Here is a 17137-nt window from a genome sequence, read left to right as displayed (position 1 = left end):
CGCACCTTCCTGCCGGAATCATCCCGCAGTGACTCGGTCACGCTGTCGCCGTGTACTTGGGGTCGCCGTGTACGCCGTGTACTTGCCTGTCTCTGGCTTTAAGTTCCTCGGGGCTATCAAATGGAGCCAGTTTTTAAGTTAAGTGGAAGTAATTTAAAATCCTGTTTATTGCTTCATTGTGAGTATTTGAGGTCTGTCGATTAACTGCTTTCTTTGTAAAAACCCTTTTAAAAGTCCAGGCGGGACATTCGAGTTGCACTGATAAAGGCCCCTCAGATACCGGGAGACATTCTCACACCTTCGGGTTTGCACAAGTGCGACCTAGGAAGGGCAGTAAGCGTCAAGAGGTGACCTCCTCCCACCTCTGGGTGGTCCCGGGCACCCTTCCGGGGACTCAGGAGCAGGGCCAGGGCTTAGCGGTGAGGACCCCCAGCCGGCCTCCTGGCTCCAGGGCCCAGCCCGGCCGCCCTCTCCCATCTACGTCCAGAGCCGGGCAATGCGGACAGCCACCTGATGGTTCACGGTAAGGACGAGACGGGCTTCTGTCTGCAGAGGTCTCAGGACAGCGCCGGCTCCCAGAGAAGAGTTTCTTCATGAAGGCCTGAGGCCTGAGAGGAGACAGGAAAGCAGGAACGGCCCATGGGGGCCTGGTGGGCCAGGCCAAGGTGCCTCCGCAGACGTGAGGCCAGCTGGGTTGGGGGTGAGGGAGGTCAGGGGAAGAAGGACAAAGATAATCGACCCCCAAAGTCTGACCCAATTCCAGCAACAAATGAATGAAACGCAGCCTCTTATGTTTGAAACTCCAACAACCAAGATCAAAATATTTCAAAGATAAAAGGATTGCATTTTCCTAATATGTCTTTTTCTCTCTCTTGTCTAATATGGTATTATTTTAAAATGCTCATATCAGACTTGCAAATCAGGTTTAAAATCATCAAATAAAAATGTCCATCAGCCCATCAAACTCACGTCAGATCTCATCCCCTTACTAATTTCACTCTCTTCTCCCCACTTTCTGAATTCTAAAACATTTTCCCAACTGGCATATTTTGATCATCTTTTTCTCTGTCATTTCTTTACTTTCCAATGTGCCTTGAATACTTGCTGCAGTTCCCTTGCCTTTTTTGGATGACATGTGTTTTAAGATGAGCACGTGGTGGAAACAGAGGCATTGTTATTCCCTGGGCATCGTTGTGGGTCAGAACAGTGCCAGAGATATTGAGAAACCCTCTCTTTCTTCTCTCCCCGTTTCGTAGATCTGAAGCAGGCTAGATCCCGGTGTCCTAGGCAGTCTAGCCTACAACAGATAGCATTTCAGCTTTCCTAGTTGCGTGCCGGCGCCACCGGGGTGAGGCCGCACCCACGTCCCCTGGACTAGTTATCAGCCAGTGTATCACGGACCGTGCTGTAGCTTTTCCACAAATACCTCGCCTCATGCAAACCCATTTTGATTCTTCCTGAACTTCTGTCTCGGGCGTGATCTTCAGGGAGCCTTTGATGTTAACCTCCTGGTATCAGAAGTGATGGCCTTGCTTTAAATCTCAAGTCCTCGTACACTTCATGGCGTCTTATACTTTCTGGCACTTGAGTTCTTTCCAAATGCTCTGCTGTCATTTCATCTGCACAACCGATGATCTCGGCATCCATGGCGGCCCTGGGAAGCTGAAGACAGACAGGGAAAGCAGCCGCTTTCAGGGCGCAAGGCCGGCGGTGCGTCTGGGCCAGGTGAGATGGAGGAGGGGGGAGCAGGACTTGGGGCCACAGAACGTCGGTTCAGATCCTTTATTCTGTCTGGCTGCGTGGTCTTCAGTGAGTTGATTAGACTTCTGACATTCAGTTCTCTTATCTAGAAAAAGTGAGGGTGACGTCTTCCGCCGACCTCACAGGATGTGTGCGTGGGCCCCCCGAGGTCACGCTGCGTCTGGGCCTGGTGCAAGGCTGGGGGTGCTGAGCTCAGCAGAGCTGAGGGGCTACAGGGCAGGGCGTAGGGGGCAGGGAGGCTGAGCGACCTTCCCAGCATCACAAAGAGACTCAGCTATCGGACCAGGACCCGTCGGCCCAGCCGGTGTCCCTTCCGGCAGCCCCCCAGCAGCCCCTCCATCGGGGCACGTCCAGATTTCCAAGTCGCTTTAAGGCGTCGGTCTTCGGGGTTAAGGAAGTCGCCTAATAGAGGAGGATCCCATTGAGACTCCAAGGCGTGTGGTTTTCAGCTCATCAAAATAACGAGTGTTGGGTGAGGCTAAATTACACTCTTTGGGAAGCAGGTTCACTGACTCTAGAAACCAGAAGAGCTGCAGGATTAACGAGGGGCCACCTTGTACCTGGTAGCTCCTCACCTGCTGGTTTCCTCTAATAGCCATTTGCTGCCCTTTCCTTGCCCTTCAGTGCAGACTCAAAATGCCAAATGTATCCATTTCACCAACAAACAGCTCTAGCAGAAGGTACGGTGAATAAAATGGTAAGACCAGAGGAGGAGAAACGACCATCTGAAACCCAGGTATAGCTTGAGGGAATGGGTTTCCACACGCTGGGAACTATTCCACCAACAGGAAACAGTTCCAATACTGCGCGACTTGGAGTATCGCGCTTCAGCTGAAATTTCCAAGCCGCTCTTGGCACACACAGGATTTCAGCCCAATCGCCCATAAACTAGAGGAGAAAACGACGTGACTGGCGTTTCTGGTGTGTGGTAGGCGCTGATAAATTGCACAAATGAAAGATAAAAGTCATGGAAAGTGCCCCTGTCAGAATCCCACCAGAGCAGGTGATTCAGAGTTGACGGTGGACTTGCGTCTGAGGCCAGGCTGGCGCCCAGGTCCGGGAGAAGAAAGCCGCTTTCATTGTCTCCTACCCGTGGCTGGTCTGGTCCAAAGACAGCTGGAGAGCTGCGGGCGGCAGAGGTGAGGGCTGGGACGCTTCGGCAACCCTCTGCGGAGGTAGAGCGCCCCCCCCCCCACCGCCAAGCGGACAGCAGGCTCCTGGCGCAGCCCGGGAGGGGCCCCGTGGAGCTGGGAGGCTGCTTCTCTCTGGGGACCCCCAGGAGGTGGAAAGGCCGTGACCTCTCCATGTCCCTCGTCCAACAGAGGGGAGTGGAGCTGAGAACAGCCAGAGAAAGGCCAGTCCCCAGGCGGCCAATGGTGACAGAGCGAGAGGACTTCCTGGAATTCACGGCGCTTTTCTGGCAAGGGAGCCAGTCTTCTCTGGGCCAGGAAATAATTTCAGTGAATCACCGCAATGAACAAAGTCTTATGACTGGGCTTCAGTATGTCCGGGAGCCTCTGTAAGAACTGGCGTCCTGCAGGTGGAGGAAACAACCCCCGTGCTTGACACCTCGGCCTGGAAGCATGTGAGGCGAGAATGTGCCAGGCCCCCCACGGCCTCTTCCACAAGCAAAGGATGAAGCTCGTTTATTTTTACTTCGACAAGCAAAGGATGACGTTCGTTTATTTTTACTTCGACAAGCAAAGGATGACGTTCGTTTATTTTTCATGTCCTTTAAATTTAAACAGCTTATTAGGTCGAGAGCTCTTTTCCTGGTATAAGAAATGAGTGTCCTTGCCACATAACGAGGCAAACACAGGCTCCGGGTCCGTGCAAGTTAGAGTCACAGCCCTCTTTGGCCACTTACTAGCCCGGCATCCTGGACTAGTCACGTGGCTTTTTTTGACCCTAGATCTTTTATCTCTAGACCCGGGTAGACAGCAGCCATGGGGTAAGTCTGGGGAGGGCTGACAAGAGGAGGGACGTGTCAGAGCCTGGTGGGCGCAGGTCCCCACTGTGGAGCACAGAGGCCACAGAGCCCGGGGACGCCGTGGTCCTCCCATCTGCGGAGAAGACGCTTCCCCTCAGCCCCACGCGAGCTTGTCCTCCATGAGCCTGTGGGTGTGGTGCACACACTCGTGCGCACCCAGCCCAATGTGTCGTCTTTCGTAGCCTGAAGGGAAGGGATGGTAGCAGCACAGGACTCTGATCTATGTCCTGGGACACAGAAGTGCTAACCGAGCTCTGAGTCACTGTCACTCAGGTGGCCCCGAGGGGTGCCGGCTGCAGGGAGGCCCCTGGCCCTCCAGGCCCTCAGAGCCCTGGGTCCTAAAGCTCTGAAGGCCAGTGTGTGGGTCTCAACAGTTCCTGGCTCTGGTCATGTGCTGCCATCCGGGCGAGAGGCTGGCTGAGCTGAGCCCTACCCTGTGAAAGGCCTTCCCTGCCTCCCCAGCATCCCCACCTCTCCCCAGCCACTGGGGCAGCCTCCCCCTCGGCTCTCTCTGCTCAGAACCAGGTTTTCCCAATTCTCCTGCACACAGAGAACCTGTAGCACCATGCGGATGACTGAGGGAGGGAGTTGCCATAGCAACTCCCTCCCTCATCCTGTGGTCCCTCCCAGTGTCAGGCAGCCGTAGTGCCGCGGGGTGGGGAAGGGCAGTGCTGCAGGGCGGACGGAATGTCCTCCAGAGAGCCTTCTTCCCAGCTTGGTGACACTCGCCCTGACTTCTGCGCTGAAGGATGCCCCCCCCCCGCCCCCAAGAGATCTCCCCACGCAATTGCTGATGAAACGGGAAAATTAAAAATTACTGCAGTCCTCTGGTCCTCTAAATGTTCCCAGTTAAAAATGTCCTCTCCTTTCCTTCTTTCTCTTTTTCCTTCCTTCCTTTTTCCAAAAAATAATTCTGATTCTTTCTTTACAGCTTACATAACAAAAATCATTTTTAAATGTGATTCATTTCCTATGAAACACATTTTTGGTTTTGGGCAAGTGACGTTTCCATTAAAACATGCTCTGGAACATCATATTTTTAAATGATTTTCTTAAAAATCAGATCCAGGTTGCCTTCCGTTAAACACACATCGGTATTGTTGACATTTACTTTTTCCACAATCGGCAGACGGCACAACATGGTTTCATTTGGAAGAGTTTTCCGTGCACGTAATAATGGAGAATCTGCAGTGGCGATGCGTCCACAGTGACCCGGATCTGGGGTCTGTTCATCTCCCTAACGAGCACCTGTGCCTCTGAGCTCAGCTCCCTGCCCACAGCTCCGTGCGGCATCCTGGATGTGAGAGCGGAACTGTCCACGGAGCCCCCTGCAGCTTGCGGCCCGCTCCCAGGACAGCCAGGCGCCACCTGGGACGCGCCCCGGGCAGAATGCCACACCCCAGGACGAGGACCCCTGTCCCCGCTGTGATCAGCTCTCAGGAGGACCCGACGCGTCCGAACCAGACCCTGTGATAGGAAGAAACAGGCACAGAGGTTGTTGTGAGCCGAGCAGAGGGCGTCCGGACCGAGCTCGCACCGGTGGCCGTGCGTGCGGACTCTCCGGGGCTGCTGCCCACGCCTCCCATGAGCCTGCCCAGGCCTGGAGGGCGGGACCTGTACCTGCACCTCCGTTTCTCTCACCCACTGACTGGTCCAGGGGACATGACTGTGCCTGCTGTGAGGGGTCCCTCCCTGTCGCCCACCAGGTCCCGACCCTCCCTGCTTCCCCTCCCCCTTCCTGTGGCCCCATGGGTGCTCATCCCCCATGACCCCAGGCTGCCCTCCCAGGCTCTCTCCGAGCATCCCTCAAGTGTGTCCTTTCTTACCTTTCCGTCCGCGCCTGCTGCCACGGTCCCATAAGCCCATCCCATCAGCCCAGCTGCAGGTTAAACCCCCTGGCCCTCGAGCCAGCAGCTGGTCCCATAGCCCATCCCATCCAACCAGCTGCAGGTTAAACCCCCTGGCCCTCGAGCCAGCAGCTGGTCCCATAAGCCCATCCCATCAGCCCAGCTGCAGGTTAAGCCCCCTGGCCCTCGAGCCAGCAGCTGGTCCCATAAGCCCATCCCATCAGCCCAGCTGCAGGTTAAGCCCCCTGGCCCTCGAGCCAGCAGCTGGTCCCATAAGCCCATCCCATCAGCCCAGCTGCAGGTTAAACCCCCTGGCCCTCGAGCCAGCAGCTGGCACCCAAGCCCAGCCTGGGGCCGATCCGGGCACCTCTGTGCCTGCGTCGTCTGTGAGATTGGGTGACGGTAGCGGAACCCAGCACCCAGGGCTGCTGGGGCGCCTAGGTGAGCAGCTGGACCATCCGCTGCTTCGTGCAGGCCTCAGTGGCCGCTGACACTCGCCCTGCAATGGCCTGGGACTATGGGGGTCAGCGAGAGTGGCCATTCTTACCAACCATACTGCACTGAAGCTTAAGTGGGTTCCGGGCCTGTCCTCCGCGCCAGGGGCAAAAGGTCAGCATCCTCCCAGAGATGCAGGATTTCTGTGACCCAACCCACCTTTAAAAAAAAAACCAGCTAAGTTGTGTTACTTTGGTTCTTTCCTCCTGACGAGGGTCCTGAGTGCTGCTGGGCACTGTCCACCCTGTCCCTCCTCTGCCTCAGAGCTGGACCTCAGGGCCAGGGTCAGGGGAGGGACCGGGTGCCGGGTGCTGGGCTCACCTCTCCTCGGCAGACACAAAGATGCTCACAACCTGTGACCTGGGCAGTGCCACAGCCTCACTGGTCAGCAGGCTGACGCCCCCCAGAAAGCATCCTCAGCCCTCCTCCCCCACGAGAGTAGCCGGGTGGGCAGTGCCAGGGCCCACAGGCCGAGGACAGGATATGGGTGGACAGTGCCAGGGCCCACAGGCCGAGGACAGGATCAGGCAGCTCGCCAGCTCTGGCTGGAAAGAAAGCCGGCGCTTAGGTGGAGGACGGGCTCGCTTCCTGAGCCACAGCTGAATGGCCCCCTGGCTACTGAGACCCGCTGAGACCAGGAAGGGCATTTGGGACAGGCCCCGCGAGCCCACACGCCCGCACACCGAAGCAGCCACACCAGCGCCGGGACGCCCAGCACCTGGTCTGCTAATCAGAATCTCGAGCAGGACAGCAGCGTGGCACAGACCGGCCGCCGAGGGCCCCCTCGCCACGTCCACCTGAGCCACGCACGCGGAGCCCAAGAGGGCGGGCGCCGGCTGCTGGGCCCTGAGACCGGCAAGAGACAGGAACACAGAGGACAGCGCCCTGCTTCCGCGTGCTGAGGGCACCCAGGGGCAGAGGAGGGGGCAGCTCTCGGGAGGCAGGCCGGGAAGACCCCTGGCAGACCCCGGGAAGACCCCGTGACGCCCGGGAGGACTGAAGGGTCCGGACCTGGGGGTTGTGCTAGGGAGCACAGGCTCCCACGGGGGTGAGACCGTGGCTTAGGCAGACAGAGGAGATGGTGTAGAGGAGTGGGTGGAGATGGGCAGCCCGGGGCAGGGGTTGCAGGAGACGCAGACCTGTGTCCTCCTGCCAGGGGCTTGGAGGAGACCTCCCCTGAGTGTGCGATCACCTGGAGAGAGGCTGGCCCCCTGGAAACCCCTGCAGAGGGGCCCTGGTCTCCCTGAGGGGTGGACACTCGCAGTCCCTCTGGGCCGTCCCAGGCCGTGGAGGAAACCTGGGACCTCGGCCCTGGGGCCTTCAGGACGGTCGCGGGCAGGCCCAGCCCAGCCCGCCCAGGGGGTCCCTCTGCTCCCCGTGGCCACTCCGGCCCCCAGGAGCGCCTGTGCTTACAGCAGCCCCCGAGAAAGCTCTTCTTGCAAGTTCGGAGCCAGAGGTCCATGCTTCTCAAGAAAGCCTCTTGGGTTTTCTAGTGCAGGACTGTTTTCCTAGAGTCTTCTCCAAGCTAGATGTTTCCAAATGCTCGTCCTTTTTCCCAGGTGACCTGGCTCGAGGCCTCATGACCTCGTCGCCCTCAGAACACTTGGAGGACCTTCCCTCCAGGAGGCTGTGCAGTGCCAGCGTCTTCGGGACGCAGGGGTCCGTGGCTGGGCCCACAGCCTGGCCTCGGGGGAGGCGGCCCATCAGGGTGGCGGGTCACGGGGCGGCCGCGTCTCACTCACGCCATCGGCTCACCTCAGTCCGCTTCTCGCTCGGTCCTTCTCGGCATCTCTCTCTCCCTTCACTCCGGCTGCTTCTCCCTACTTGCCCTTCAGACACCTTTTCCAGCAGGTGCCTGGTGCGGACGCCTGCTCATGGGCTCAGTGGCCCTAAGGAAGCAGAGGCTCCCCTCCGTGCTCCCCCCCGCGAAAAGTGCGCCGCGCCCAGACGTGCAGAGGTCAGAGAGGACAGTGTCCGCCCGGCCCCCTGGGCCCCCTACCTGACCACCCACGGCAGCCCTGGGCTGGACACAGGCGTGTCCGGGATCCCGGGCCGTTCGTACCCTGCATAGCATCTCCTCCCCACCTCCGCCCTCCTCTCTCTTCCTCTGTCTGCCCATCCCCACCATGTCAGGCCTCTCCTTCTGGACTTTCCCAGGAACATTCTGACTTATTCTGGGCTCTTCCTCAGAGGGACGAACCTTCCCGATTCCAGACCTGCACACGGGGTCACCACGTCGGGACCACACGGGTTGTCAGTGTTCTGAGGCCCCTTCTGCTCTCTTGTCCCTCCTCGTAATTGGAGGGAAATCAGGACAATCGGTGACTTTTAGATCCCACTTGTGACTGCACCCTTGATACGGAAATCATAGAAATGTGCTTCCACTCGCCACTCTGCCCTGTTTATGAGACACTGAGAGGTCCATGTGGGTCAGTGAACTGCAGACAGGGGAACAAGTGAACTCCTGTGTCTTTACAGTCAAATGAACTTCCCCCCAAATAAGCACTATACCATACACTACAGTTGAAGGCTGGGAATTATTGATACAAACAGGACATTTAAAAAGAGTCTATTTGAGTACAAAAGCACCATATGAGGAGAGATTTCTGTTCTAATCTCAGCTGTGTCCCTCTTCGCATGACCTTAAGCATATAATTCACCTGTTTGGATTTGTCTTCTTACCTTTAGAGCAAGGATATCTGATGAATCTATTTCTAAAAACTTTTGTGAAACTAAGCGTCTATTAAATCATTTAAAATTTGACCAAAAATAAGATGTGAGACAGGGGAAAAGGCAGATTCCACAGAGGAAGGGAGGACATGCCAGAGAGACCAAGAGAGGAGAAAATAAACTGAAAAGGGTTTAAAACCAGATAGCTGTAAGCAAGAGGACAGGGCAGGAGGCGAGACTCACGGACAGGAAGAGAGAAAACATAAAACGTGAGAAATTACGGAGAATCCCAGGATTACTCAGGTAGCAGATGGAGCATGGAATCTTTTTAAATTTCTCCTGCTTAGAATAAAAACACTTTCTCTATGAGATGAGATAGAGGCTTCAAAAAGCAAAAGATCTATAACCATGACAAACATAAAAAAGTGAGAACACAAAAAGTAGGCACAAGATTGCAGTTTCAAGGGACCACGTGGCCGGTCCCCGTGGCTCCGTGGCCCTGGAATCTGTCCTTTCTTCTGCCCCGCACGACCTGCCTCCCAAATGCTTGCTGCCACCAACAGCTTAGGACACGGGCCTGCTTTTAAATTAGATCAGCCTCCGTCCTCCAGTACCTTGAGAGGAGTTCTAAACCGTCTGTGGACAGGGAAGTGAGCTGACGGAGGCCACAGAGTCACCGTGGCTCTGACCGTCCGGAAGTAACAGCCACATGGCCCTGTGGCATGCTCCCACTGAAGTCCGTGTCCACCTGGCCAGCGACACTGGGCCCCACACTTGGCCTTGGCGTCCTGAGCCGCCCCTCCTGTCCCCGTGGCCTCGGGCAGTGGGGCGTGGCCTGTGCATGAAGCCTGGAGCCTCCCTGGGTGCAGTGGCCGTCCGTCTCCGTCTCAGGTGCCATCCCATTGGTTCGTGGTGTTGAGAAGATTATCCTGGACGAGCCAGCAGCTCCCCCTGACCCCATCCTGGTCGGTGGGCTTCACCACCGGCCGCTCACCAGTCCAGGGTCGACTTCTTACCACTAAAGACCAGTTGCATATGGTCACAGACTTTCTCGCCCGAGAGGTGGGGGACGTGGGTGAGGACGCTGTGAGGGCAGTGGAGGGGACCCTCACACATCCCCATGCCGCTCTGGGGCCAGAAGGAGCCCCTGTCCCGAGGGCACACGAGTCTCTAAACGCCCGGTTTCCACCCCATGTAAACGGTGTGACTGCCCTAGCGCTCAGTGTAACCGAGGAAGGTGAGTAACCCCTGGCGGCCCAGCCCGAACCCGGCCCCCCAGTCCCCTGCATGCCCGACGCGAAGCCCCAGCCGCGGCACAGTCACGGCGAGCGCGGCGGCCCTGAGGTGCGTGGACGGCTGGCGGGGTGGAGCGGCGGTTTCTCCAACAGTCACCTTTTGTATGTTCTTTTTTGCATGGGTCCTCCGCGTCCAATTCCAATTCTGACCGCGGCTGCCCCAGCTCTGGTCTAGCCGCTCCCCTGCTGCTGGACGTGCATGTGCTCCGGCAGCAGTGCCCCATGGACACATCCCGTTATTGAGAGGGACGTCAGGATTGCTAGGTACGTTGGCCGCCCTGGACAGGAGCCTGTCCCTGGATGTACCTGGGACGCCGGGCAGCGGGCAGCGAGTGGTTCAGTGTGGTGCCCACGGGTCCGAGTTAGCTCCCGCCCCGACACGGAGGCATGAGCCACACCGGTGCATGAACGGAAAGTGCAGACCTGCATGCAGCATGGACAACAGAACTGGCGTCGCAGCTCCCTCCCCGCTGCCCAAACAGGCAAACCTGCACCTCGAGTGTCCCCCAGAAATGGACCCAGGAGAGGGCCAGGCCCAGCCCCCGCTCTGGCCGGGGCCAGCACCCCAGAGCCCTTACGGTCCAGCTTTGACAGCCAGGGCCTGGGCGGCATCCACCTCCAAGGGCATCCTGGGGGCCTGAGTGGGGGGATGGGCAGAAGAGGGCACTCACGGCTCTCGTTAGAGGTGACCCAAGGTTGATGGCAGGCGTGTGAGCCTCTAAGTCAGAACTTAAACCTACTAGTAAACACCGTTTATCAGCGGCTTGTATGGTAAGCGTATCACCCAAACGGTCTTTGCAGAACGGAGCCTGTGCTCCGGTGGGTGCAGGCAGCGGGCATCGTGGCTCTGGTGAAACCCCTGCACCCACCAAGCCACCACCCATGCCCACCGCACGGCTCCGTGGGCATTCTAGCAACCCTGGGTCTCCTATAACCACAACTTTGAACTTTATCTGCAGAAGGACGCTCCGTTCTCTTAGTAACCTGAGGCCCAACCCATCCCCAAATGGAATCTGAATCACCAAAATGAAATTTAAAAACAAATTATCAAGGGTACTTTTATAATTCCTTTTCATTTATTTGTTTGTATTGGAGTGTTGCTTAAAAAGAAAAGTGCTTGGAACCAAAAGAAAAAGGTGGTTTTGGTTTACATGTCCTATTGAAATCAAGGCTTTCACCCAAAGTCTACGAATGTCAGAACTTGAAATGTGTAGAAACTCAAAATCCTGGGAGGTGGCAAGCATCCCGGGTAAAGGCCCTCACATGACTCTTGGGAAAAGGAGAAACTTTGGGGTGCGTCTTGGGGAGGAAGGTGGGAGGCCAGTCTGCAGAAGCCTCCCCCAGACCTCTCCCAAGGGCCGGGGAGAGAGGGGCACCCGCCAGCCCCCTCTGCAGGCGAGCGGTGGCCGTGCAGGTGGCGTAACACCGGCCAGGACCCCTGCCCCCTCCAAGTCCCCATCCCAGAAACCCGCAGTGGCGTCATTTTGTGCCCATGCCCTCAGTGCGTGTCTTCGGTGCTCCTGTGTCACCTGCTACTTTTAACGGGAGGTGGGAAAAGGGACCGGGTGAAACATGGGTCCTGGGGGTGTGGGGACAGCGGGAGGCTCCCAGTGAGATGTGCTTGGCAGGGGTCAGAGGGGGAGAAAGGTCAAAATTTGCATACTCAATACCGAATTCCAAAAAAGAGACGCTTACTGGATGTCGCACAAACTGAAAAGTGACTTAGGAGATCTTGGCTTTCCTCAGAGTTTCTGGTAATATACCTAGGAAATTGGACAGAAGTGGTGTATATTGCTTTTAAGTGACCCGGGTCCCTTCTGCTTGGAGAGAAAATTGCAGAGGGGCAGCGTTAGACTCAGTATATATCAGTTTTCTATTTTAAAATACCTTTATTTTGCAATCCTCTGCATTTCTTTACTGTTTCCCATTTATATGACAAAAAATTCAAAATAAAGATATAAATTTTTAGAACCACATCTCTTTAAGCCAAAACAATGTTTTTGAATTGAACTTTTTATATAAACGGGGCAAGTCTTTTACGTAGGTGACCTGAATCATATTACAAATATATTTTCCTGCTCTAGACGAGGCCTAATCTTACATTTTCATGGTTTCTTTTAAAATTGAGAGTATTTTGTGTTTTATTTAACGAGTTCTCCTGTTAGAGTGGTCATGAAAGAAAGGGACAAAAAAGGCTATTAAAGCAGCACACCATGAAATTCTTCAAAGAACTCCCAGAATCTCAGTCTCACCTTTTAAATTATTATCCCACATGTTCAGTGAGCATTGTTCTGTCTGTTTCAGCTACTACACTCAGAATCGGGGCACGTTTGCAGGCCGACCTCGTAGGGTGGGTTCAAACGGGCGAGGTGAGCCCCAGGGAGAGTTCAAACCTGCGGCAGTGCTTTCAGCCTTTATTTGTAAGATTTTTAAAAATATGCAATTGACTTTATCAAGATGAAAGACGATGAGTCTCCTCAAAACATTTTTCCCTGCAAACCGGCTCTGGGGGAGACCGGCCACCCTTGCCCCGTCCTGCCGGTGTAGCAGGCGCTGGGGCAGACGGGACTAAACCGGACCACAACCATTCCCAGGCCCGAACACCCTCAGGGGTCCTGCTGCGTGGCCGGCGACGCTGGCCTCCAGGTGGATGGAGAGAGACTGCCCGGCTCTGGGTCCTTGCCCACGTCATGTCCGGCAGCCCTGATTGCTGAGAACAAGCGGACGTGCATCTGAGGCTGCCCTGGACGCCTTCCTGGGGAGTCCGCTGCCTCCCTGTCGACAGGCCGATGTGACAGCCCACCTGTCTCAGCCCAGGACAGGCAGCGGCAAGGGCACAGTGTGTGCATCGTTTAAGGAGAGGCCCTCCTCTTGCAAAGAAAAAGGTGTACTTTAAATGCCTTAATACAACTACTTATCAAATCCTCATTTCATTTCAAAAGAGAGAGAGGATGATGGAACATGACAATTAGGTGATCACACGACTTCAGTCAGTAGATTGAACTGTTTCCATTTCTGCTACCCTGTGTCAGGGTCGTGGTTTTGTAAACGGGAGAAAAATCACAAGAAGGGGTTATCTGTCTTACAGAAGGACGAATCAGAGGCACAGGGGAGAAGCTGGTCTGTGGCCACATTTTGTGATGTGCACCTGTGCAAATCAGAGGATTTCCACGATACGTACTGTAATGCACAGATAGTCAGTTCTCCTTTGATGATGTGTCTCAGACCCCCGTGGAGGTGTGAGCCGCAATGATTCTCTTGGGGGTAGGTGGTTAAGCAAGTCATGAGCACAAAGGGCCTCCAGGATGTTCGGGCTCAGAGATGTTTCTGACGTCCTAGACCTACAAAAGCCACAGAAATCTACTCCGTTCCTACTGAGAAGGGCTGGTTCCAGGAAATCAGAAATCCAGAAGTTTGTGAGTGGTCCTGATTTCTTTTTTGTAGATTTTTGCCTGGATTCTGCAAAAATGGCTTAAAGCATTTTATTATGATTCTTCCATCGATATTCTTAAACGTCTATACAAGACCATTTTTTCCAGCCAGATAGTAACATGAACTACCCCCAAATTATTTTCTCTCGATATTGCTTAAATTCCAAGGCAAGTGCAAGATCACAGACAAGGCAAAGGATCACCAATATTTTTGTCTGGAATTTACAGAGATTCTAAGACTATGTATTCATCATTCCCTGTCTCAGAGTGTTTTTACCAATACTACCTTTGGAGTGGAGAGGAAAAAATGAAGAAGCAAGGGTTTTATTTATCACAACTTTACATCTCTAACCATAGGAACTTAAAATAGACCCAGTGCGAGTATCAGTGACAACTGGCAGGGAGCAGGGTGGACCATCGGCTTGGGTGGCCTCCCCGAGGTGCCAGGCGCCGAGAGCCAAGCACAGCGCCTGCCTTGTCCGGAGTTTCCATGGAAACCCAGTCAATCTCTGCTGCCATTTCTAAACCCAAGCTGTGCAGCACATGCTGCTCTCTGATTTTATCCACGGGAAATCTGCATGATCCCACAGGGGCCTCCTTTCGTGGAAAACACGTGCTCTTGGATGGGGAGGTGCCCTTAGATGGGGAGGTGCTCTTAGATGGGGAGGTGCCCTTAGACGGGGAGGTGCCCTTAGATGAGGAGGTGCTCTTAGATGAGGAGATGCTCTTAGATGAGGAGGTGCCCTTAGATGGGGACGTGCCCTTAGATGAGGAGGTGCTCTTAGATGAGGAGATGCTCTTAGATGAGGAGGTGCCCTTGGAGTTGTCCTTAGATGAGGAGGTGCCCTTAGATGAGGAGGTGCCCTTAGATGAGGAGGTGCCCTTAGATGAGGAGGTGCTCTTAGATGGGGAGGTGCTCTTAGATGGGGAGGTGCTCTTAGATGGGGAGGTGCTCTTAGATGAGGAGGTGCTCTTAGATGAGGAGGTGCCCTTAGATGAGGAGGTGCCCTTAGATGAGGAGGTGCCCTTAGATGAGGAGGTGCCCTTAGATGAGGAGGTGCTCTAAAATGAGGAGGTGCTCTTAGATGGGGAGGTGCTCTTAGATGGGGAGGTGCTCTTAGATGGGGAGGTGCCCTTAGATGGGGAGGTGCTCTTAGATGGGGAGGTGCTCTTAGATGGGGAGGTGCTCTTAGATGGGGAGGTGCTCTTAGATGGGGAGGTGCTCTTAGATGAGGAGGTGCTCTTAGATGGGGAGGTGCTCTTAGATGGGGAGGTGCTCTTAGATGAGGAGGTGCAAATCGAATTTCTGCACATCGATTCTACGGCTCCTGTTACCAAGCGTCCTGGAGCAAAGACCCCTTTTGATGCATGAATTGTCACATCCACCGCCTTCAGAAAGCTGTGTGTTTTTGAATGATGAGATTTATTAAAACGAGGAAATTTGTATGTACATCTCAGAGTTTCCAAAAGCCTTAAAGTCTTGAACAGGAATATGAAAATGAGCACCATAGAGCTGGCAGAAGAAAGAATATTTGAGGGCCCATCCAGGGCTGCCTCGTGCGCTCCAGGAGCACCACCTAAAGAGGAAAAGGCCGACTTAGCATCCTCGAGATACCAGAGCTGGCTCTTTCAGGGGTGGGTGCTGTGAGCGTGCGTTCACAGCCTGCACGGAGCCCTGTGGTCCTGAAGCTCCAGGGGACGACAGGCTCCCAACACGCACAGACAAGCCCCCTCCTCCGTCCTCTTCCCCTGCCTGAGGGGCGTGACCTTGGAGGTTTAATTTCCCCACATTCTCGCAGCCAGCAAGTGGAAGGCCAGGGATTGGACCCCAGCGGCCGAACTTGAAACCCTGAAAATAATAACAAACCTTTCAAGAAAGCCAGGCCTCTTTCTGGGAATGTTTATTTTTTCCTGACACTGTGAAAGGTCTGAAAATGAGTCAGTAACACTTTCTTTGTTTTCATGGTGACAAAGGACAGTTTACATGCCTCTTTTTTATCAGATGATGCATTTGTAAATGGCTTAAACACACAAAAACTACTCCAAAATCCTTTTCTCTTTTTTTTTATAATTAGTAGATTCTCGTTTTCATTTGCATGATTTTGATTAAAATGCCTACTTAAATTTGAACAGAATATGTCAACCTCCTCCTGCCTCTATCAAAAAAGAGACATTAAAAAATTTCTACTCATGTTTAAATGAAAAAATTTTAAATAAATTTGCACTAGGCGCTTAAATTAGGAAGACTTTAAGGATTTTTTTCTTTTGACCAAAAAGCAAGGCCACATGTATATTATTGGCTGGTAGGAAACATTACTGTTTCTTGATACATTTTCGAAACAGAAATGTGCAGCATATTAGCTTCTCTTCGAATGATTTTTATTGCTTTGAGAAGCTCCTCCCTCTGGGGTTGGGGGTGTCTCCACATGAGCTGCCAGTTGGGAAATCAGTTAGATTCAGTCATTCAGGTCATTATTGACGGAATAGGCTTGAGATCAAACTTTCAGTTCATGAACAGCTGTTACTTTAATGACAGTCAGGCCAACAATCTGATTCAGGGCATTGTTTTGATGGAAGGACAGCGTTAAACTCCTTCTGCCCCAAACTCCTATTTTTAAACCCTGATTCCACTTACACACACCGACAATTTCTCGACCCCTTTTCCCTCAGTGCCTTTTTTCTTCTCCCACAGCAGTCTATAAACTTCAACCCTTTATAGGCTATGCCAAGTATCAACTGTACACCTGAGATCTGTAATCACGTTCCTTTTCTCAGGACTAAAGGAGAACTGGCAGATTCTAAATACCAACAATTGATTGTGCATCTAACTGTAAACTGGGACATTCACACCCTTGAACTCAGCCCAGCTGCATGAATGCCCACCACACTCCCTGACACTCTCACTGGTTTTGAGAAAGTCTGTCTGTAAGCAAGTAATCTGCTGGCCTTAACCCGACATCCAATATCCAGGGTGGCTTTCTGAGTGGAAAGTAAATTGAAATCTCTTAGAAGCATTTACCTTTATGAACCATTTTTAACTTGTGACTTTTGTCCCTGCCAGGAATTCAGATGCTCATTGAGTAGGGGGGTGGGGGGAGCACAGGGCATGAACTGAGGGTTACTACTGGGTGGTAATATTGTTACTAAATCATCTCATCCTTGTCTCTTGAGAGTTAAAATTTAGTGAAAAGAAAAACATTTTTTTCTTAATTTTTGTCCTTAATTCTTACATTCCTGGTGGGTGCAAATGCAGCTGATGTAGGTTGAAGTGAAAGTGTCTTTGTAGGACTGCTTATTCCTGAGATGGCATATTTGAGAAGTTCCACGGAGGGCAACGACCATAAAACTCTCTTTAAAAACATCCCCTCCCATTAGCACAGTAGCAATGTGGTAGTTAAGAGACTGCACGGAGTTTCCTGGAAACGTTTAAACACAGGCAGCGCAGGTGCCCAAACTAATCTCAGCGTCTCAGCTGACTTGGCTTGTTGACCGAGACAGATCTGTGCCCTACTCCCTACTCACGTCAGTTAAAAGTGAGAAGGGTTTTAAGGTAAATCAAAGCTACCTGAGTGCCCGATGACGGTCTGAAAGACAGCTAGTCTAACTCCCAGGGCTGGCACAGGAGGCTGCCCGCACCAGCCTCTGGGG

General features: G+C 53.6%; 1 protein-coding gene across 7 annotated transcripts in view; it reads left to right on the top strand.

Moving 5' to 3' along the window:
• Window positions 1–17137, top strand: part of MYT1L (myelin transcription factor 1 like) — a gene marked incomplete at both ends in the record, with an annotated part of 136537 nt that overhangs the window by 83932 nt on the left and 35468 nt on the right. The window lies entirely within an intron of this gene.

This window comes from Leucopleurus acutus (genome assembly GCF_964270905.1).
Source record: "Leucopleurus acutus genome assembly, chromosome: 12".
Taxonomy (NCBI): Eukaryota; Metazoa; Chordata; class Mammalia; order Artiodactyla; family Delphinidae; genus Leucopleurus; species Leucopleurus acutus.
The sequence above is the reverse complement of the archived record's forward strand: the minus strand, read 5'-3'. Positions and strand labels throughout refer to the sequence as shown.